Here is a 22,466-nt window from a genome sequence, read left to right on the forward strand (position 1 = left end):
TTTGAGGAAATACTGAGCTGAGCCAGGTTTCAGTTAGGAAGAGGAGGCCTGGACAGAGGTCGTGCAGGAGGTGCTAGACTCCTATGGCATGCTTGGTGAGGGAGTAGGTCCTGAGTAGCAAGCACTTGAACATGGGGGGTTGTGTTATGTGAGATAGCGTTAGGAGTTGGGTACGAAAAGCAGCAGGTGCGGCAAGAGAAGGCACTGTCAGTCTGAGTGGGGGAGGCCCTGAAGCAGTGCAGGAATGAGCATCAGGGGTTGGGGGCATAGAGGGTTTCAGCATAATAGCACCTAAGGCTATGGTGGGAGGCTGGTGGGTCGAAAGTCCAGTAGGTGTGGTCGAGGCGTGGACCAGCACTGACGTCTGTGCCTTGGGTGCCCCAGCTCCATTAAGAAGACCTTGCAGATGGGGGAAAGGGAGGAAAGGGAAGTGGGCAATGCTAGCAGTGCTCGCAAGAAGCACGATGGGGTGGAAAGGGCAAAAATGCAGAGCAGGGCACACAAGAGGAAATAAAGCAAAAGCTAATACATAAGCAAAAGAGAGCAAATAAAAGCAAAAGAGACACAGAGGCACAGAAGGAGAGACAGTTGGAAACAAAGAGGCACAGAGAGAGACAAAAGAGCAAAAGAACTGCACCAAGAGAGGTACAGTGTGAGACAAAAAGTGGCACAAAAAGAGGGACAGTAAAGCAGAAGAGGCACAAAAATAGAGACAGAGGCAAAAGTGTCATAGAAAGAAGAGCAATAAAGCAAAGAAGGCACAAAAAGAGAGAGACTGTAAGAGGCAAAAGTGACAGAAAAAGAGGGACAAAAAAGTAAAAGAGGCCCCAACAGAGAGAGGTAAATAAGGCACAAAAGAGAGGCAGAGGGGGGCGAAAAACGTTGCAGGTCTGCAAGGGCCAGAAAGTCTTGATTGAGACTGGAGTATGGGGGTACTGGGGCACCACCCAACAGGAGGGGCCAGGCAACCTCCTCTCAGGTTATCTTCAGCTCAGAGGTACTTGGTTAATACCACCTCAAGGAGTTAGGATGTTGTTGATCAAAGGCCACTTGGGCATATGTAAAATATAAGAGAGGTTGAGACTGAGAGTGTCTTATTTGTGGTATGGACTGGACATCTAAACTGAAAGGGTATTGAAGATTGTGTGGAGTGCTTGAAAAGTGATAAGCTATGCTATGCAAAACTCGAGTGCAACCCATTAATGTAAGGAAACTACCAGAAGGACCCTGGGAAGATATTGCACTGGATATGAGTGAGTCGATGTATGGTGACAGATGTATGCAGTATGTCACAGTGATTATAGACATGTATTCCAGGTGGCCTGAAGTAGGCACTGTAAGTAACAATAAGACCAAGAGATTTATTAACTATTTTGAAGGGTTTTTGGCAGAGAGAGCTTTCACAAAATAATTTTAATGGATATTAGGTTGAAACCTGTGTCTAAATAGACAGGGGGGGCTTTGAGGAAGAGAGTTATGAGACACAAAGAGTGTTCTCTTTATCACCCTGCAGACAATGGAATAGTAGAGAGATTTAACAGTGTTCTAAAAGAAGCTAATTACAATGCAAGGGTGAATGGCAAAAGTTGAGGGAAGGAGTTAATAAAGTAGAAATGTACAGAATGGCACCTCACACAACATCCCGGGACAGTGCTGTTTCAATTGTTCAGAAGGAGGAAACCGGATTCTTTTGCATGTTCTGCTTGGGTGAATTGGTATGGATGTCAATGGAAATATGGAGTGTAGGAGTAAAGAGTGTTTAAAAGTGATGGAAAGGTAGAAATGGCATCATGAGAGAAGAGTAACGAAGAAGATTATAGTGAGTAGGCTACAAAACTCAAATAAAGAATCCTATTAACAAGAGTAACTGGTTCAAATTCTCAAAACCGTTAAAGTAATTGAGATGCTCTCCAATTCAGAGAAGAGCGAATACCAGAGAATCCAGAATCTTAATAGATTTGTAATAGTTAAGCAGGGAGAAGAGATGGGGAGAAATGGGAAACATCACTTACAACGTGTTGAATGCAACGAAATGCATTCACCACGATGTGTTTACCACGCATGGCTTTACCACGCATGCCTTCACCATGAATAAACATTTCCCACCCATGCCTTTTCAACTAATTTCATTGTAAAGGCATAAATGGTAAAGGTGTATGTGTGGTAAAGGTTTTCAAGGTAAATACGGGTAACTATTAAGTGGGTTGAGTGATATATATATATATATATATATATATATATATATATATATATATATATATAGTGTGTTTAGGGTGGGTAACAGTTATTGCTGGTAATTCCATTTTTAAGTTTTAGGGTGGGTATGGGTTTTGGGGTGGTAAGGGTGTTTTTTAGGTTTTAGGCTGGGTATGGGTTTTGGGGTGGTAAGGGTATTTTTAGGTTTTAGGGTTGGTATGGGTTTTGGGGTGGTAATGCCATTTTTAGGTTTTGAGGTGGGTATGGGTTTTGTGGTGATAAGGGCATTTTTAGGTTTTAGGGTGGGTATGGGTTTTGGGGTGGTAACGGCTTTTTAGGTTTTAGGGTGGGCATGGATTTTGGGGTGGTAAGGGTATTTTTAGGTTTTAGGGTGGTTATGGGGTTTGGGATGGTAAGGGGTGTTTAGGTTTTAGGGTGGGCATGGGTTTTGGGGTGGTAAGGGCATATTTAGGGTGGTTATGGGTTTTGGGGTTGTAAGGGGTGTTTAGTTTTTTGGGTGGGTATGAGTTTTGGGGTGGTAAGGGCATTTTTAGGATTTAGAGTGTGCATGGGTTTTGGGGTGGTACGGTATTTTTTAGGTTTTAGGGTGGATATGGGTTTTGGGGTGGTAAGGGCATTTTTAGGTTTTAGGGTGGGTATGGGTTTTGGGGTGGTAATGGCATTTTTAGGTATTAGTGTGGGTATGGGTTTTGGGGTGGTAAGGGCATTTTTAGGTATTAGGGTGGGTATTGGTTTTGGGGTGGGAAGGACATTTTTAGGTTTTAGGGTGGGTATGGGTTTTAGGGTGGCAAGTGCATTTTTAGGTTTTAGGGTGGGTATGGGGTTTGGGGTGGTAAGGGGTGTTTAGGTTTTAGGGTGGGTATGGGTCTTGGGGTGGTAAGGTAATTTTTAGCGTAGGTAGGGTTTTGGGGTGTAAAATTGTGTTTGTGTGTGTGTATATATATATATATATATATATATATACTAACCTGTAGTTGTTACCATGCATATGCCTTTACCAACTACGCCTTTACTACAAAGTTTTCATGGTAAAGACATTTGTGGTAAAAACATTTGCACTATAAAAACATTTTGTGGTAAGTGCATGCGTGGTAATAACCATGCATTATACTTACCGCGTTGTAAAGGCATGCGTTGTAAGTGCATGCGTTGTTCCATCATACATCCGGGAGAAATCTGTGAGTTAAGAGAAAGGCCTGATTGATGATCAAAGGGAAAATTCGGAAATGAAGCCATCAGTGTGCAGAAGTAGAAGATTGGTAAAGAGGGCAGGGTACCTTGAGACAGTGCTCACATTGAGCTGGTGGGGCCCGCCTGCACACATATTTTGGGACCTGGCGCTTATCTCTCTCTTTTCAGATATTCACTGCGAGCATAAAAGGGAAAATGCACAAAGAAAAAAGACAGAGGTAGTGAAAGATGGAAAAATGGCACAAAAGAGAAAGCAGTTCCCAGTAAGTGAGAGGAAGGTGCAGCAGTGTTTGATAGTGGATAAAAGAGGCCTGGAGTTAATTCAAGAGTAGGCAGTATTGGCATTCAGTGCACCGATTTTTAATAGCACCACTGGAGCAGAGCTTTGGCACCAGCACTTATTATTTTACAAAGAAAGCACTGCCTCTAGAACTAAGTGTAAGTATGTTACTTTAATCATGTTTCGTTTGAAACTAAGTCTTGTTTGTAACAGGGGGCCAGATGTTCGTAGAAATGATTGTAAATTAATGGTTGGCATTTTTTACCAGTATTTTAGTGAACAGTGTTTTATTTTGCGAACCTAACTATGCTTTAAGAGGTCAGTTCACAAAAAACAACTCCTAGTGGGTTGTAATTCAACCTACTTCATGAATGTAAATGAGTTAGGTCACAAATTGCATATGAAATGCAGCCATCAAAGCGATGGTAGCCTACTGAGGTCAGCGGACCATCATGTCTTTGATTGCTTTTAAATAAAGCAGTCTACTTTTTGCAATGCTTAATGGAAAGTGGGACACATTTTTTTTTTTTTAAAGGTTAAAATAACATTTTTTAGGAGTAGGCACTGGTTTCTGAGCTTAAAAAATATTTTTTCCACACTTACAAAGGGAAAGAAGGCCTTTGAGGGACCCAATGGCTTGCCACCTCCTTTGAAGAGGTAGTAAAATATTAATGTTTTGTGAAGAAATTCGGTCACAAAACATTAATTTATACCACTGTGACTCGGTTTTTTGTAAGGGACACTGTAAACACACCCTTTCCAAATACCGAATCAGTATTGGGTCGCACACCCAAATTGTGACTCAGTAACTTGTTCCCAAATTGCAGTTTGCGAATTGGGCCTTTTGTGACAGCAAAAATGCTTCACACATCTGGCCTTTTATGTTTTAAAGCAAACAGTCAGCATTTCAATTTGTCTGAGACTGAAAGTCAATGTAAATACTATACATATAGAACAACTTAACAAACATAGGTGTAGAATATTGCACAGAGGAGTCTGAGAGCATATTTTGAAAGGAAGTGACACAGCTGAAGGAGAGTGACTGAGGAGTTTGTTGGATTAAACTTTATTACCTGAATATGTCTACTTGGTACCATTGTATTTCTACAATTGAGTTACATCTTTACGGATGAATGTACGGCTGGGCAGACTCTCGCGTTGTCTTCTGTCAGGTGTGAGCAGCTCAACTTGCCCTAAACTAGTCATGAATGTATAATAGAAAAAGTTAAAATATGAGCTCCAAAATGCACAGAAAAAACTAACCCCAAAGAACCATCATGTATCAACACCTGAGCTACCATTGCCGTAAAGGGAGTGGCTCTGATGTCTTGTGGTTTGCAGCACTGTTTTCAGGAAAGGTGAGGGTTTTTTCTTTTTTCTTGTTTGGGGGTGGTTTGTTTTTGTGCATCTGTTTGCCCTGGGTGTGCTTCACTGAGAGCTTAGGCCTCCACAAGTCTGATGTATGTAATTCTTTCCAGTCTTTTTTATTTTCATTGTTGCGTTCATGGTTTTATGGTCATTATAAAGGAGGCAGCAATTACGCGAGTATAAATAAAAACATTGTTGGAAAGGGCTGCGCGCACCAGGCGTGGGACAAGTTGGGGTTTACCAGTCGGAGTTATTAGTCAGTGGTATTGTTACTCTTGGGCTGACAATGAGTGCCTGGTTCCATAACATGAATGGGTGGCGTGCTGTAACGTTTAGGACAAGAGTTTTTGTGTTAACGGCACATTCTGTGAAGTACTTCAAAAGCTGTTTTTCAGCCGGGCAGGATCGGCGTTCCTCCGGGTGAAAGGATGCCTAGTTAAAGCCAACACCGCTGCAATAGCTTCAATGGGACAGTGCGTGCATTCTGGGGGAGCAGGTATCGTGAGACTGCGCTTGCAGGGTGCTTCTACGTCTTCAGTGCCAGGGAAGGGGGTGGCCTGTCTAGGAAGCGCTGCAATACTCTTGATAAGCGCTGCCGGAGTTAGCCAGCCCGGGGACGCGGCCAGGTACTGCGAGAAGTCACGGCAGGTACCTTCACTGCGAGTTCTCCATTTAAAGCACTGGAGAGAGGGAGACGGCAGAAGCCTGCAGGGGCATAGAGGCCCCTCCCCTGCTGCTGGAATGTCCGGGGAGGGCGGGCTGAGGGGAGTGACGTGCAACAGGGCGTCACGTGGCCCGAAAGGAATGCAAACAATGCAGTGACTGTTCCAGCTCAGTTCTGTAGTGTAGAGTGAAGCTCGACGGGAGAAAATGGAGTCTGATCAGGGGGTTGAAGAGAGCGGCTCTCTGTTGAGGCAAGGACCCATCCCTACAAACTGAGCAGGGCGCATCTGCACAGTCTGCTAGAGAGGGGCGGTGTGCAACCCCACGTGGAGCGCTACGAGTTAGAGACAGGATTTGTCACCCACTACAGAGGAGCTGGTGAGTGACGCCTCAACTGCATTACAAATCTGTCTGTATACCCTTGTCTTGCCACTCAACCAAAGATCACCGGAATCTGCAGGATCTCACTTCTGATTGAGCTTGATTGAGTATATTGAGGGTTTTCCTCACACAGCGCTTTAGGAACTACTAGATTGCTTCAATGCGCTTGCTGACCAACAAAGCATAGTGAAATTCATTAGAGCTGTTACAGCTAGTGAACTTCTGTAAGAAGCTGCTCAAGAATCCCGCTAGATCGTGCACGTGGACATCACGAAATACGAAATTCAGCAAAGCTTGGCTGCCCAGGTTCGCGCTGTGCCTGTAGTCCGTGCTATAATAGTATTCTGGTGCAAGGCGAGTCTTCTACACTCTGATCTCATGAGTATGTATGTATTTTGTGTGCTTTAAGTAGCACCGCCTATTTAATGTGCGTATTGTGTGTGTTTCATGTAGCGCCCCGTGTGATTGTCTCCCAAAGAGCACAGGAATATTGCAGCGCAAGTCATAGGGTACGTGCTCCCCGGTGACACTGTGCCCTCCTAAGTTGTTCACTTAGTGCAAGGCTAGTGTATGTAGCGCTACTCAAGGTTGCTCATGTGGGTAAGATAATGGCTGGGCTTGTCTTTATTTTTCCAGAGAAGTCTAGACGTTCCCCAATAATCCTGCCGGCTGCTATGACAGAAGATGGCGCGTGGCAGCAGGGGTCAGTGGGACATACCCCTGTCCTTTCACCCGAGGTGTACTGACAGTTTCCTGTGCACATACAGCTTGAAGAGTGTGGCAGAATTCGGCCCGTCTAGTGAGCGGATGTTGGAAGAGTGAGCGGCACTAGTTCTCGTGAGTTTTATTTCATTTTGATCCTGCATATAAGCATTTATTTTGCGCTATATATATATATATATATATATATATATATATATATATATATATATATATATATATATATATAATGTACACACGTATAAAACTCCACCCTCCATTGCACGTGTCCCTTGTGCCCCACTGCAGGCTTTACAGCCCAGCTGCAAATGTATGTCGGCCCTTTGAACTCTAATGTGGCCACTCTGTAAGACTGCCTACGTCTGTGTACGTACAGCGCCAACCGTCCGTGTTGCGCCATTGAGCGCTATGTGCTGCAATCCAGTCCGGCCCTGGATGCGGGGCACAGCATAAAGCAGCAATGATGCCGATGCACTTGTTTCCTGGACACTTACTTGGGTGGCCACTGGAGCACCGGGACCCTCTCATTACATACCAAACACACCTCGTACAGGTATGCACATGCGTAGAAGAGAAAGGTTAAAGGGTCTGCCTGCGGCTGTGAGCCAGGAAGGATATCATGTCCACCATGGGTGAGAGGAGTGGGTGAATTTCGCCTGTGCATAGACTGTCCAGGTGAGAGCGAGCGTGTCTGCGGCCATCAGCAGCGCTGAGACACCCAGGGAGTGAGGTTTGACCCGCCTGTGTCCCGCCTGAAGGGCGGGAGTGCTTCTGCCAGAGCAGGGCTCGCCCTGATCATACTCCACATTCTCCTGCTCCGGAATGCGCCTCCCTCCCTCCGGCTGCCCAGTTCCTTACGCTGCTCTCCAAGGCACAGGAAAAGAAGAGAGAGCGAAAAAGTTTTCAACAACAGCGGACCGAGGAAGGTTGCGAAGAGAGGCCTTCTCTGGGCGCTGGGCTGCCTGGAGCCTGAAGGAACGAGCATACCGGGACCCCGAGCGTACAGGAACGGAAGGCAGCGATGGTAAGCAGCCGGGGCTAGCAGGGAAGCACACTCACTCCCCTGCCGCTCGCCGGATTTCTCAGTTTTTACTTTAAAATCTGCCTGAACGCGCTGTTGCTGCATTTACAATATGAATAAGCAATTCGGCTTCCTTGTCCGTTCGCATAGCGCCCAGAGGACTGCCGGGAGGCGCGTTGTGTTAATTGGTGGCCTGCGGAGTTTTCATTCCCACTAGCCTGTACATGGCCGGGGCTTTCCCTGCCGTACAGTTGTTAGGGAGCAGCTGCCCGGACCTGGGCTCGGGGTCTGAGGCCTCTCCCTCCCGCGCCTCTGCCCCCCTGCCCGGCCTCTCCGGAGCAGAGAGCCAGGCCTCGGGGCGCTCATCGGGCCTCGCTGCCTGGACAGCCCTGTGCTTCCTGGTGGGACGGGGGAAGAAGGCGGACGAGGAACTGCGGTCCCCTCAGCTCCGGCAACCCACGAGGCCCCGAACAGGACTGGCGAGGCAAAGTCTGCGGGACCCCGAGCTTCCTTCACCCGGCTACGAGCAGCACCGCCCCGTGGAAGGGGCGACAGATCATAAGAAGGGGGCGTCTAGGTGGCAAACCCCAGCCACAGGCCCCAGCTTCAGGGCACCGAAGTCAAAGTCAGACTCCTGCATACCCCCGCCGAGAGAAAGGGTAGAGTATGGGGGTTCTGTGGAAAAGTGAACTATAGGTATAGAGAGACTTCTGCATGACCTGATGCAGGACCCCTGCATAGCCCACCCACCCACTACCGTTGCACTTTGGAAAGGTGAATGTAGTCTTCCTCATTAAAGATGTTCGTACTCAATTAATTTAAATAGGGTCTTGGAAATTATTCCTCTGCCCCACCCAGGCCGAGTTTTTACTCTTCAGGCTCGTGTTTGATGTGTTATTTAGCCTGGTCCGCTTCCCTCCACCCTTACTAAATGCTACCCATAGTTTCCCAAACTCGTGACTTTAATTCCCCCCCAAACTAGTTTTGTTTTTGCTTTTTGCCCTGGTTTCCCAGTGTGATCCCCAAGTCAGTGAATTCATATGGGCGGGGAGCCCTAGGGCAGATGATGGCGAGGCATTATTTCATCCTCCCAAATACTCACAAGTCCCCCAGAAAGCGTGCGGCTTCTCAGAAAACGCCACTCGCATAAAACATTACAACTGCTTTATAGGACTGCCAATAATGTATGCCATCGCTGTTTTGGTCATTTGGCCAACGAGTACTTTTACCTGTAGATTCTGAATTTGTGTCAACATCCTGACCTGCAGAGGTGAACGGCGCACGTGTACTAAATGTTGCCAAGCCAGGTGGGGACAGCCATGTACGTGGGGACAGCCATGTACGTGGGGACAGCCATGTACGTGGTATGAAAGATATTGAGCTTTTCCACGTTACTTTCTGAAACATGATCTACCAATAGGTTATGAGAAGGTGGGCGCACGGGTGGGACAGTGCCCATGAATAACAAGGTCAGAGGCTAAAGGTAGGCCTCTTTAGGACCTAAGGCGTAGGGGGCGTCCTGCCTTCAAGAGGGGTCCTGCTCCCTAAAGGCTTGTTTATATCCATTAAGTGACAGGCCTAGATGAAGGTTTAGGGGCTCCTAATCAGATTTTGCGGTGCCCCTGTAATGGGGTAGTGTACATACACAGTTTGACTACATTTACTAGAGGACACAAACAACATGGCTTTTATGCCAAAACTAAAAGTTTCTCTGCGTTGTCTCTACACTGTTACCTCAGCAGCAAATCAGGAAACTAACACATTTCAAGTCCCAGCATCCTTTGCGGCTGACTAATCCGAGCCCCACATAGCTGATTCAGGAAAAAAGAACAGTATCCAACAAGCAGAGTACCAGTGAGACCGGGAAAACCTCTTTTTGCACTTCTGGAGATAAAAATGATTCGGATATTCCTGTTTTTAGTTCTGGCTGAGAGACACCATGTTCTTAATGTAATAAAACAATACAAAAAAATACTTATTTATATGGATATGTGGAGGGTCATTGAATCGGTTATCTTCATCCATTGATCTGTTTGACTGTTCTTCGCATTTTGCCTCTGCCCGCCACAGCTACAGGTTGGGGCGATGGATCAGTCCACTTCAGACATTGGCTTTCTCGCACCATGAGTGTCAGCATTTTTACACGTACACATCCACTTATAAATAAGTGCACTTCAGAGCCAAGGTTGGTGGGTCAATACTTCATTTTGCCAATGCCTTTTTCCCTTTTCAATTCTTTATTCTGTTTTTAAGTCAACCTGTAGGTTACATTAATCCAAAGCAAATAATCAGGGACAAATCTTAAGCAGTTATATTAGGAGGTGTAAGTCTGAGCTTTCCCAACAACCAAAACAGACGATTTTCTTATAACCACTCCTTCCCCTAGGGAAGCAATATTAATATTTACTGTGCACGTCTGTGTTTCAACCCCAGGTGCAGCTTTCCTTCACCTCCCCTATCAGCTTAGGTCTGCTTTGATCTTGTTAACACATATGGAAGTCACACATAGCAGCTAAATTCCTCTTGTTACATGCACCACCACAGGCCAGTGCTGAAGTTCTAGCCAGTAGCACTTTGCAGCACTTTCACGTGTGACCGTACAGGCAAAATCACAAGTCCTAAGATGCAGAGTGTTCTAGGGGTCACCTTTATCCAGTGTTGGCTTTTAATCAACAGCACTTTCCATGCTGGTATTTCTGACCACACTTGCAATGCCATTACCATTCAAGACTACAGAGCCCGAGATGCAAAGTGTTGCTGGATAGAAAGCCAAGAGTGCCTGACAGCATTACACATGACTAGAGGCTGATATGCAAAAGTGTAAAAATATCTGTGAATGCATCAATGAAATGGCAAAATGCATGGCCTTGCAACCTTTTTCGTATGTCAGCATAATAAGAAATCTTTTTGAACATCCATCACTGACCTCTGTTGTGATCAGTCACACATAACAATTTTGACCCCTGTTTTTAACCCCCACTCCCTGTCCCAATACCAGCCTCACCCTGTCCTGGCTCCCATGTATTTATGTCTCCGTGGCTGTGTCTCTCTTCCCAAATGCATGTCTCGTTCTGTTTGCGTCCCTATCTCCCTGACCCCGTATCTGCTTCTTCCCCCCCTACTGTACAAGATGTTTATGTCGCCCTGTCCTTGAATCTGTGTATCCAGTCGAGTGTACATGCATCTTGCCCCAGTGCCCACTTCTACTTTATCTCCTTCTCCAGTGATTTTGTCTCTATATCCATGGCTTCCCCTCCTGGTGTATGTGTGTCTACAGCCCAAGAGTCAGCTCGTCTGTGACCCAGGATCCTTATCTGCATATCCCAGAGAGGTGGTCTCTGTCCTAGGGTCTGAGTATCCCTGGGTCAGTCCGTGAATGCCTATCCTAGTATCCATGCACCCTGGCCCGGCGGCTGTGTCTCCGTATCCAGAGCGGTGGCTCTCTGTCCTAGGGTCTGAGTATCCCTGGGTCAGTCCGTGAATACCTATCCTAGTATCCACGCACCCTGGCCCGGCGGCTGTGTCTCCCTGTCCCAGAGCGGTGCCTCCCTTTCCTAGGGTCTGAGTATCCCTGGGTCAGTCTGTGAATGCCTATCCTAGTATCCATGCACCCTGGCCGGCGGCTGTGTCTCCGTATCCCAGAGCGGTGGCTCTCTGTCCTAGGGTCTGAGTATCCCTGGGTCAGTCCGTGAATGCCTCTCCTAGTATCCATGCACCCTGGCCCGGCGACTGTGTCTCCCTGTCCCAGAGCGGTGGCTCTCTGTCCTAGGGTCTGAGTATCCCTGGGTCAGTCCGTGAATGCCTATCCTAGTATCCATGCACCCTGGCCCGGCGGCTGTGTCTCCGTATCCCAGAGCGGTGGCTCTCTGTCCTAGGGTCTGAGTATCCCTGGGTCAGTCCGTGAATGCCTATCCTAGTATCCATGCACCCTGGCCCGGCGGCTGTGTCTCCGTATCCCAGAGCGGTGGCTCTCTTTCCTAGGGTCTGAGTATCCCTGGGTCAGTCTGTGAATGCTTATTCTAGTATCCATGCACCCTGTCCCGGCGGCTGTGTCTCCATATCCCAGAGCGGTGTCTCTCTGTCCCTGCGTCTGAGTATCCCTGGGTCAGTCCGTGAATACCTATCCTAGTATGCATGCACCCTGGCCCGGCGGCTGTGTCTCCATATGCCAGAGCGGTGTCTCTCTGTCCCTGCGTCTGAGTATCCCTGGGTCAGTCCGTGAATACCTATCCTAGTATCCATGCACCCTGGCCCGGCTTCTGTGTCTCCATATCCCAGAGCGGTGTCTCCCTTTCCTAGGGTCTGAGTATCCCCGGGTCAGTCCGTGAATGCCTATCCTAGTATCCATGCACCCTGGCCCGGCGGCTGTGCCTCCGTGTCCGAGCATCTGTGTCTTGTTCGTCCAGTCTCCGCGTCTGTCCCCCTCTTGAAGCATCTCAATGTTCTTATCCTTTAGTCCGTGGCTCACCATCCCATTTCCGTGTCCTTCTCTCCTGTACCAGCTCCTATGTTTACCTGCTCCAGTGCCAGTTTCTTCCTCCACTCTAGTCTGTGACTTGCTATGCTACTGTCTATATTTTACTGTGTCCAAGTTTCCCAACCCTGTGCTTATGTCTCCGACCCTGTTTCAATGACTCCCCGTCTCAATGTCTGTTTCTCAGTTACAATGGCCGTGTCACCGTGTCCCAATGTCTCAGTGACCTAATGTGCATCTGTGGCTCTCTCTAGAGGCGTTTTACCCATGTGAATAAATTAATTAGATTTTTATTGTACAATTAATTAGAATCACGCAAGCAATAGACAGAAATAGCAATGGATTACACAGAGAATATACTTGCATAACATCTATAAAATTCCATCTACTGCAGATTGGTTTATAGAGCCAGGACAGTCTGCTGACACGTGCCTGAGGCAGCTTCAATTTTATTACAGGGAACCAACATAAACTTTAAAAAGACAAGTCATTCGGGGATTTGTGTCAGGTAAGCGTGATCTCAATCGCTTCCTGAAATGACCGAATGTTTAAAAGTAGGGACATTAGTTTTAATATCAATCTTTCTCTGCACTTAAGGATTTACACAGACATGAGACATGAATCCCGGACTCCTTTGGCTAATTGCTCAACTTGCATCTAGTATTCACATCACTATTCAAATTGTGATATTAATAACCTTTAACGGGCATCAACAAGAACCTTCATCTAATTATTGTGCATGTCTCGATTAAAGTAAATGGATAATTAAAGAAAAGTCGTCTTTCTTCAAATCTGTATGTGCTGCTGACCATACATGAAAGTATGACCCGTGGGTCTGGCCAGGTCTTCTCCCAGATTTCGGCAAATGGTATATTTAGTAAGGCTGAATTAAAATATTCGCTGCATGGAGTTTGTCTCCTTCTTAAGGTTTCTTTCCATAGAATCCCCTTCATGGAATGAGCCGGAGCTGCTCTCAGTTTTACACAACATGAGAAGCAATTTGCGTAAAGCCCGTACACCTGGTCGAATTCCAGTCTCACCTGTGCTTGTCATGGGCAGTCTGAAAGATGGAAAAGGGTTCTGTACTTCTGGGACTGTGCAACATTTGTTACCCTGATAACTTCCCATGAGAGACTATCATACCATATGTAATTGTCACTAGGAACATGTCCGCCACTACACAAAGCATTGGTAGAACTTGAGGACCACAGAGTTTGTTAAAGAACTATGTGAGTGCAACTTTTAAGGCAAAGGCCTTGACCTTCAACATTTCAAACTGTATTATTAATCCAACCCTTTCTTCGAACCACATTCCCAAATATTTGTAGCTTTTAACTCGTTTTAGGGGGTTCTGTCAACTTGCCAGTGGTCCTTTTTGTGCTTATGCACAAAAATTACTATTTTCATTTTTTCTTTACTGACTCTATGGCTATTTTCAAGGCAGCATTTATGTAAAGAGAGCAGAGCATTATGCAGACCCTTATGGGTCTTATCTCAAAAGGCAGTGTCATCTAGGTACTGGAGTACAGGTTTTAATTTTTAATTTTGGGGGGTACATGGTTACTTTTGTTTTAGGACACCCATCACATCTGCTGGGTATAGATTAGACAACGGGTGCAAGATTGCAGCCCTGTTTTAAACCCTTGCCGGTAAAGTCCTTCTCTGATACTATCCTTTCTCCAGTTAGTCGGATCTTTACCTATGTTCTCTTGTACAATGAAATAATAGTGGTCAGCAGAGGGACCAGGATTTGCAATTTTTGACGTTTTTGCCATAGTTTTCCTCCGTCTACACCATCACGAGCTGTGCCCAAGTCAATAAAGGTGGTATATAGAAAGTCACTTTTGGGTGCAGATGATCAATGTATAATGAAAGAGAGCTTTAATAAGTTAGCTTCTATGCAATTTCCTTTCTGAATGCCCATTTGGTGATGTGGGATAAGCCTCTATGATTGCTCAGTGTTCCAGTTCAGTGTAGAGAAGCTTGGCAAAGCATTTTCCCTCTCTATCTAACAGAGCAGTCATACCTTAACTAGCCAAGGATGAGTAAGAGCCTTTTTTGTGAATGGGCACTAACGGAGAACCCTCCAACTAACAGGAACACTGTTATTTTGCAGGGCATTAGTGTATATATATGTCACAATCCCTGCCCATAAAGGTGAATGCGCCTTAAGCATACTTACTGGGAGACCACTCGGACTAGGTGTGGTCGGTTCTGAAAGAAGATTGAAACTTCTGAACTTCTGTGCATTTAAAAAACAGTAGATCTGTTTTTCTCTTCGCAGTGTATCATGCAGGGCAGGTTGGTTTGTGAGAGTACCTGTGCAATGTAATGGCTTTATATAAGGTGCCCATTCTGCTACAGGCACACCGTTGAATTCCATTCTCCTGTCTTGTCATAGCAGTTGATTAACTCTGCTCCAAAACTTACAACAATCACTAGACTTACAGATTTCATGTAAATTGATCCAGCTAAGTTCTATTGTCTTCTATTTTTACTGTCAGTTGGTTTTTTGTAGCCACCACGAATTAATCATATTTCTTTGGTTATTGATTCCTTTATTCATCCATTCTTATACTTCTTTGTCAACTGATTCATTTGTTTCTTTATTGATCTTATCACTACTGAGCTGTATTTGTTTTCCTTCCCCATCTGTTTGTTTTGTCGGCGCACACTTACGAGGGAACTTTGCAGTCATTGAATGAATGAATGCCAGAATGCTTCCACTGAAGGGATGGTGATGTTCCTATTTTCACTTCTCTTGCTTGCCTCTATTGCATTGTTTAGAATGGGATTCGGGAGGACCACTTTACTTGTATTCCCTTTAACTCTTTTCACAGGTTTGATATCAATAGCATTTCCCAGCATTTGGAGTTTCATTTCTCACCAAATCTCATTTAATGACTATGTGTAGGGAAGAGTGATCGCTGGCTAGTAGTGGGACTTTTATTTAAAATCCTTTGTTGGGAAATGGGAGAAAACTGGTTGTTGATAATGCAGTAGACATCCATTTAATGTCTGCTATCTTGAGCTGGGCATTATTATTATTAGGGCTGAGCCCTTTTTAATTCACCTTTGCCCCTGATAGCAGGTGCAGGGATCTTACAGAAGCTGTCATTTTCTGTTTTCACCTCTGGTAATTCTGTTGGACATCGCCTGGTAAAATCCACAAACTTTGATGATACTCTCCTCTCACCACTCTGTGCATCTTGCAAAATAAATAAATGTTTCACTTTTCCATTTTGGAGCTTGGTTTTGTGTCTGCAATAGAAATTATCAGGTTGTTGGATACAGTCACCAGGAATTTGCCTGGGATCTGTTTTGATTATCAGGCATGAGTCTTGGCCTAACTTCAATCTCACCAAGTTGCATGAGACTTCGCAGGACAAATAAATTGAAAGTCCTCTCGCTATGTGGCCTAATTTGGCATATTTGGTTGCAAGTTTTGCTAAAGCACACTAAGAAGCTTTCGTTCATGGCCGAAGTTTCTTGAAGACAGCTTATGTTTTAGCGAGATATGTGATGCAATGCTTCTCGGGTTTTAATACCTCTACTGTTCCAAGAGCAATTTGTTATAGTTGAAAGAACTCGAGTTAGTTTCTTGCTAGGAATAGTGATTTAGGGATGTAACTTCCAAGCTCCTTTGGTTACCTGAGTTTAATACTCTCTTTTCTTAATTTGGCCTAGCATATTTTATTATTAGTGTTGGGTCTATGGCTTAAAGAGGGCAGTCAGGTCCTAAAGTTCTATTCAAATAGGAGCAGTTTGCCTTGTTATGTGTTGCTGGCCCAGTTTATTTTCAAGAACGTAATCAAATCAAATCAAAATCAAATCATTAACATTTATAAAGCGCGCTACTCACCCGTGCGGGTCTCAAGGCGCTAGGGGGGAAAGGGGGGGGTTATCGCTGCTCGAACAGCCAAGTCTTTAGGAGTCTCCGGAAAGCGGAGTGGTCCTGGGTGGTCCTGAGGCTGGTGGGGAGGGAGTTCCAGGTCTTGGCCGCCAGGAAGGAGAAAGATCTCCCACCCGCCGTGGAGCGGCGGGTGCGAGGGACGGCAGCAAGTGCGAGGCCAGCGGAGCGGAGGGGGCGGGTGGGGACGTAGAAGCTGAGGCGTCTGTTGAGGTATTCCGGTCCCTTGTTGTGGAGGGCTTTGTGTGCGTGGGTGAGAAGACGGAAGGTGATCCTTTTGCTGACTGGGAGCCAATGCAGGTGTCTCAGGTGTGCGGAGATGTGGCTGTTGCGGGGTACGTCGAGGATGAGGCGGGCCGAGGCGTTTTGGATGCGTTGCAGGCGGTTTTGGAGTTTGGCTGTGGTCCCGGCGTAGAGGGTGTTGCCGTAGTCCAGGCGGCTCGTGACGAGGGCGTGGGTCACGGTTTTTCTGGTGTCGGCGGGGATCCAGCGGAAGATCTTACGGAGCATGCGGAGAGTGAGGAAGCAGGCGGAGGACACGGCGTTGACTTGCTTGGTCATGGTGAGAAGAGGGTCCAAGATGAAGCCGAGGTTGCGGGCGTGGTCTGCGGGGGTCGGTGCGGTGCCGAGGGCCGTGGGCCACCAGGAGTCGTCCCAGGCGGACGGGGTGTTGCCGAGGATGAGGACTACCGTTTTTTCAGAGTTCAGCTTTAGGCGGCTGAGCCTCATCCAATCTGCGACGTCCTTCATACCCTCTTGTAGGTTGGTCTTGGCGCTGGCGGGGTCCTTGGTGAGGGAGAGTACAAGTTGGGTGTCGTCGGCGTAGGAGGTGATGATGATGTCGTGCTTGCGTACGATGTCGGCGAGGGGGCTCATGTAGACATTGAAGAGTGTCGGGCTGAGCGATGAGCCTTGAGGTACGCCGCAGATGATCTTGGTGGGTTCTGAGCGAAACGGAGGGAGGTAAACTCTTTGGGAGCGGTTAGCGAGGAAGGAGGCGATCCAGTCCAGGGCCTGGCCTTGGATCCCGGTGGAGCGTAGGCGGGTGATTAGGGTGCGGTGACAGACGGTGTCAAAGGCAGCCGAGAGGTCGAGGAGAATGAGGGCGACTGTTTCACCGTTGTCCATCAGGGTTCTGATGTCGTCTGTGACTGAGATGAGGGCGGTTTCCGTGCTGTGGTTGGTTCGGAATCCGGTTTGTGAAGGGTCGAGCAGGTTGTTGTCTTCCAGGAAGGTGGTCAGCTGTTTGTTGACGGTCTTTTCTATTACCTTGGCTGGGAAAGGTAGAAGAGAGATGGGGCGGAAGTTTTTCAGGTCGCTTGGGTCAGCCGTAGGTTTCTTTAGTAGGGCGTTGACTTCGGCGTGCTTCCAGCATTCGGGGAAGGTAGCAGAAGAAAAAGAAGAGTTGATGACGGTCTGGAGGTGCGGGGCGATGATGTCGTCGGCTTTGTTAAAGATGAAATCAAATCAAATCAAATCATTAATATTTATAAAGCGCGCTACTCACCCGTGCGGGTCTCAAGGCGCTAGGGGAAAAGGGGGGGGATTACTGCTGCTCGAAAAGCCAGGTTTTTAGGAGTCTCCGGAATGCGGAGTGGTCCTGGGTGGTCCTGAGGCTGGTGGGGAGGGAGTTCCAGGTCTTGGCTGCCAGGAAGGAGAAGGACCTCCCACCCGCCGTGGAGCGGCGGATGCGCGGGACGGCAGCGAGTGCGAGGCCCGAGGAACGGAGGAGACGGGTGGGGGCGTAGAAGCTGATGCGACGGTTGAGGTAGTCCGGTCCCTTGTTGTGGAGGGCTTTGTGTGCGTGGGTGAGAAGTCAGAAGGTGATCCTTTTGCTGACTGGGAGCCAATGCAGGTGTCTCAGGTGTGCGGAGATGTGGCTGTTGCGGGGTACATCGAGGATGAGGCGGGCCGAGGCGTTTTGAATACGTTGCAGGCGTTTTTGGAGCTTGACGGTGGTCCCAGCATAGAGGGTGTTGCCGTAGTCCAGGCGGCTCGTGACGAGGGCGTGGGTTACGGTTTTTCTAGTGTCGGTGGGGATCCAGCGGAAGATCTTGCGGAGCATGCGGAGGGTGAGGAAGCAGGCGGAGGACACGGCGTTGACTTGCTTGGTCATGGTGAGAAGAGGGTCCAAGATGAAGCCAAGGTTGCGGGCGGGTTGCGGGCAGGACGTAAGGATTTCTTTCTAGTTGTGGAAGGAAAATCCTAACATCCCAGTTAAACATGCTGTTTATAGTCCAAAATAAGGATTAAAGTCTTTGCTTGCAAAGGTTACACCCAGTATTTTCTTTTTTAGGAACCCATTCTTCAATGGTTTAAAAGCAACCAACATGATGAAATGGTCATATTTTTCCATTTGGGCGTAACTTAAGTTTTCCAATTCTGGGTTCTTTTCTTTTTTTTTGGTTGATCCACAAATTAAGAAAGGGGATAATTAAACTGTGATTTTTTTAAAGCTTGTGGATTGTGGTTTTCCTGGTCTAAAAGCAACCAACATGATGAAATAGTCATATTGTTACATTTGGGTGTAACTTAAGTTTTCCAATTCCGGGTTCTTTTTTTTTTTTTTTGTTGCTCCACAAATTAAGAAAGGGATTAATTAAACTGTGATTTTTTTAAAGCTTGTGGACTGTGGTTTTCCTGGACATCTGACTTTAATATTATGAGTTCCCATTGAATTTGCGTCTTGCAGATCATTGTTCACTTGTTGGTTTTGTTGGAATTGCCTCTGTTCTCTGAGTATCGAAAATTGGAGCGGGCTTTATGACAGATGACTTCCCCCCACGTCACCCTCCCACCAGATTATTGATGGTTTTGTGCTCCTATTTTGCCTTTTGGCCAACGTTTGTAATCCTTTCTTATTTTTTCTGGTTAAAGCAGGCGATTCAACAGGGGTCTTTTACCTCTAGTTGTTCTACACTTTTAGGATTCTAAGGAATTTTCTTATGTGGCTCCTCTTTAGGATAGCTTTTAGGAAGTGTGCAATGCTTAATTTGAGCCGGTGGGGGCCACCTGCACTAATTATTTGAGACAACACTTATTTTTCTGCACCAGACATTTACTGAGAGCAAGAGAGGGAAAATCAAACAAGGCAGAAAGATGAAGGAAGAAAAAGAAGGAAAACACTTAAAAAAGGAAGGAAGCAGGAACCTGCAAAAATGAGATAAAGGGGCACAAAATGTCTAGTAGTGGATAAAAGACACAAGGTGTGCAGGATTCTGAGCAGACCTTCGGGCACCAGCAGTCTTACTTTTGCAATCAGGCACCCGAGGTACAGCTCCCCATGGTTCCACATGGCATTCCTCGCTAGATCTTAGAGTGTCTGAATATCATCATTTTTTTAGGTCGAGCCTAGGCAGTGCAAGCGCTGTCTCTTTACATGTTGTAATCTACTTCTGTGGGCTTTCACCACGCCCATCTCACGCCCATCACTTTCATTCCTTCCTTGGACTGCATTTCAAAATTCAATTGATTTTGCAGGTAAATGCTTTATGTTTGTCCCGCCTTAAGGCTGCTTTGTTACCGCCTACAATATTTGCTGCACTCGGAAACTCACCCCATAGCTCATTGTGTGGTGGTCCTAGGACAATGGGGCCACAATCAAAACATTCAGCACAGCACGCTCTTTCTGTCTATGTCATCTCTGGGTCCCCACACTAGGTTGGGGGGACCACAAAATAATAACCCCTCCCACCATTCAGTGTCTTTTTATGTTTTCTAATGGCTGGAACTTTTGTTTTACTTCTGGGAGTAGTTTATGTTTTAAGGGCCTTGTTTGTAATATTATTCTAGTATGCCTGCAAGGCCTGAAAATTTTAAATGTGCTAAGTCCTCTAGTGGCTAAATATATGGTTATACTGCATTATGTTATGCCCTTGTGTTTTCATGTGGTTATGCTCTCTAGTGGCTGACTATATTATTACATGACCATGTTTCTTACAAATGCAATTTTTATTGAGGTGTCCTTTAGGGGCTGTTATGAGCATTATAGTCAAGATGCTACATTATTCACTGCACTCAGAAACTCGCCCCATAATGCTTTGTGGTGCATTCCTTTTACAAAACATTTTTGCCCATACCTCACTGTGTGGTTGTCCTAGGACAACGGGACTATTAAAACGTTCACCACGATGCACTATTTCTGTCTAGGCATCTCTGGATCCTCAAGCTAGGTTGGGGAGGGGCCCAAAATAATAATATAAAAATATAGTAAATATTGGCAACATTTTTCATTTTTGCTGAGATAGAGGAAGAAGGTAAATGGAGGCACTTTAGCTATAGCAGGGCCACTGGAATTATGTTGGGGAAGAGGACCAAATTATGCAGTGGATTTGACCAATTAATGCGGCAAGAAAAGTCCAGTTTTGCATTTACAACAGCAATAGCATCAACTCAAGCAAATGCAAGACCTATTGCATTGCAAATGCTTGTTTTTATTATGGCTGTGTGGTGTTAACCTGCTAAACGTGCACCATTAGGTGCTAACAGCTACATGTGTGGAGCTGTTAAGTGTCAACTGGAAGACTCTTCCTTTTCGCCCTGCAGCATCTGGGGTTATTCTGGTCTGTGCCCTGATACTATCCAGGCTAAATTACTGTCAACCCTTACTGGTAAATCTCCCAAAATATTTGATTCACAGAGCCTAGGTGGTCCGTCCAAAATGGGGCAGCCAGGCTGGTCCTGCGACGTAATCAGAAATCATCAGTTTCTTCTCACCTTTGTGAGCTTCATTGGCTGCCAGTAACTTCAAGAAGCCTCTTTAAGGCATAATGACTGTCATAAGGCTCATCAAAATAACAGAATTTTATGTATTTTTTTGTTCACTACTTCCTTACTCAGACTCTGTCTCAACATTTGTTATCTATCCCTATGTATAAAAAAAAACAGGTCTGGAGGAAGATCTCTAACAGTATTAACCTCCAAAGCATTACATTCCAGGCTCCTTTCACGCAGAACGGAAGCCAACTTTTGAGTTTCTGTAAACAGCTAAAGACCTATCTATTGAATCTAAGAGTCTAAGCTTTGATAATCCAGCTCCACTCTTTCTTCTGTCTAGCGAAAGGACCACTATTATGAACGTCTGGACACCTCTTCACGGTTTAACTCTTTTTTTTATTGTGTTGATGCGAGGGAGGTGAACACATACCTTACTGACAACCCAGCGGCTGGCAAGGAGACATTCAAGCCAATGGTTAAAATGTTTTATGGGGCCTTCTTTTCATGACATGTTGTCTGAATAGCGATGTCTGGTGTCACTCTTTTAAGGTGCTAAATTAGTGTGCTCATTACCTCTGGAAATGTTGACGGTTTGTCTGTTAGTGGGCACAGGTACAGTTTCCTTCTGCTTTCACAGCTTCCTCTTTACCACAGTACATTAATTCATAATAATTAATACGCTAACAGGCTGCTACGGTCTGCAGAGGATTTACTTGGATTTCCATTTTATTTTGTCGCATGGAGTTGGATTGCCCTACAGTGGGTCCAAGAATGCTAGTCATGTCTGTGCACCATACGGGTGGACCATCAAGTTTTGGTAGACTGGGTTTGTGGTGAGGTAATGCCCCGGATCCCACACCTGAGAGGGACTTGTTCAGATCATTGGAAGGGCTGGAGAGGACCGTCTCCGAGTCTTTATTACTATTTTTAGTGATACGTGGCTCAACATCTCAAAGTCCAAATGTGGACTTTGGTCCAACACAGGAGGAGAGTTTGTGTAAGGGGCCGTCGTGGGCTCAGCAGATGTTTCTTTTTGGGCCATTTTTGGTTCCCTCTTGGGTAGATGCATGTTGCTTATGATGGGTTTTGGGGATAGCGGAACCATCATTCTTTTAGGGTCATTACTTAGTGTGCACAGCTCTTCGCTGGTCCGGGGGATTCAAGGTATTCTCTATTACTTTGGTGGGGGGATGGGGCGGTAGCTGTGATCTCGACTAAAGGTGACCTCAAGTTTTCCCGAGCTTCTGCTTTCTTTACTATTAATGATCTCAGTATTGAGTTACTTTTTTCAAAAAAGATAAAGCGCCAATAACAGCGTGCACTTCGTTCCAGTCATTACGAATTAAGTTTTCCCTTCACAGGAGCAGTTCTCTTAAGGTTATTAGCTCGAAGCTGTGCTCGCTGTAAAAGTGACCTGGGAGTTATTCCTTCTAGCGCCGCCACGCCTCGTGCCCCACGCTGATTGTTGTGGTCTGCTCTCGTATCCTCTACTTATCTTGCCCTCTCTTAATCTAATCCTCTCCTC

The 22,466-nt window shown here is 46.2% G+C and overlaps 1 protein-coding gene across 2 annotated transcripts in view; it reads left to right on the forward strand.

Annotated features, from left to right (window-relative positions):
• Window positions 1–5,887: 5,887 nt before the first annotated feature.
• LATS2 (large tumor suppressor kinase 2) overlaps window positions 5,888–22,466 on the forward strand; it is a 141,650-nt gene continuing 125,071 nt past the window's right edge. The window contains exons 1-2 of one of the 2 annotated variants that reach the window (XM_069202265.1): window positions 5,888–6,097; window positions 6,737–6,937. The gene's annotated coding sequence lies outside the window, so the exon portion shown is untranslated. Of the gene's footprint in view, window positions 6,098–6,736; window positions 6,938–7,438; window positions 7,845–22,466 lie in introns of those variants that run through there. The other variant, XM_069202264.1, reaches the window with a different exon arrangement.

The sequence above is a fragment of the Pleurodeles waltl genome, chromosome 8 (assembly GCF_031143425.1).
Source record: "Pleurodeles waltl isolate 20211129_DDA chromosome 8, aPleWal1.hap1.20221129, whole genome shotgun sequence".
In the NCBI taxonomy this organism is placed as follows: domain Eukaryota; kingdom Metazoa; phylum Chordata; class Amphibia; order Caudata; family Salamandridae; genus Pleurodeles; species Pleurodeles waltl.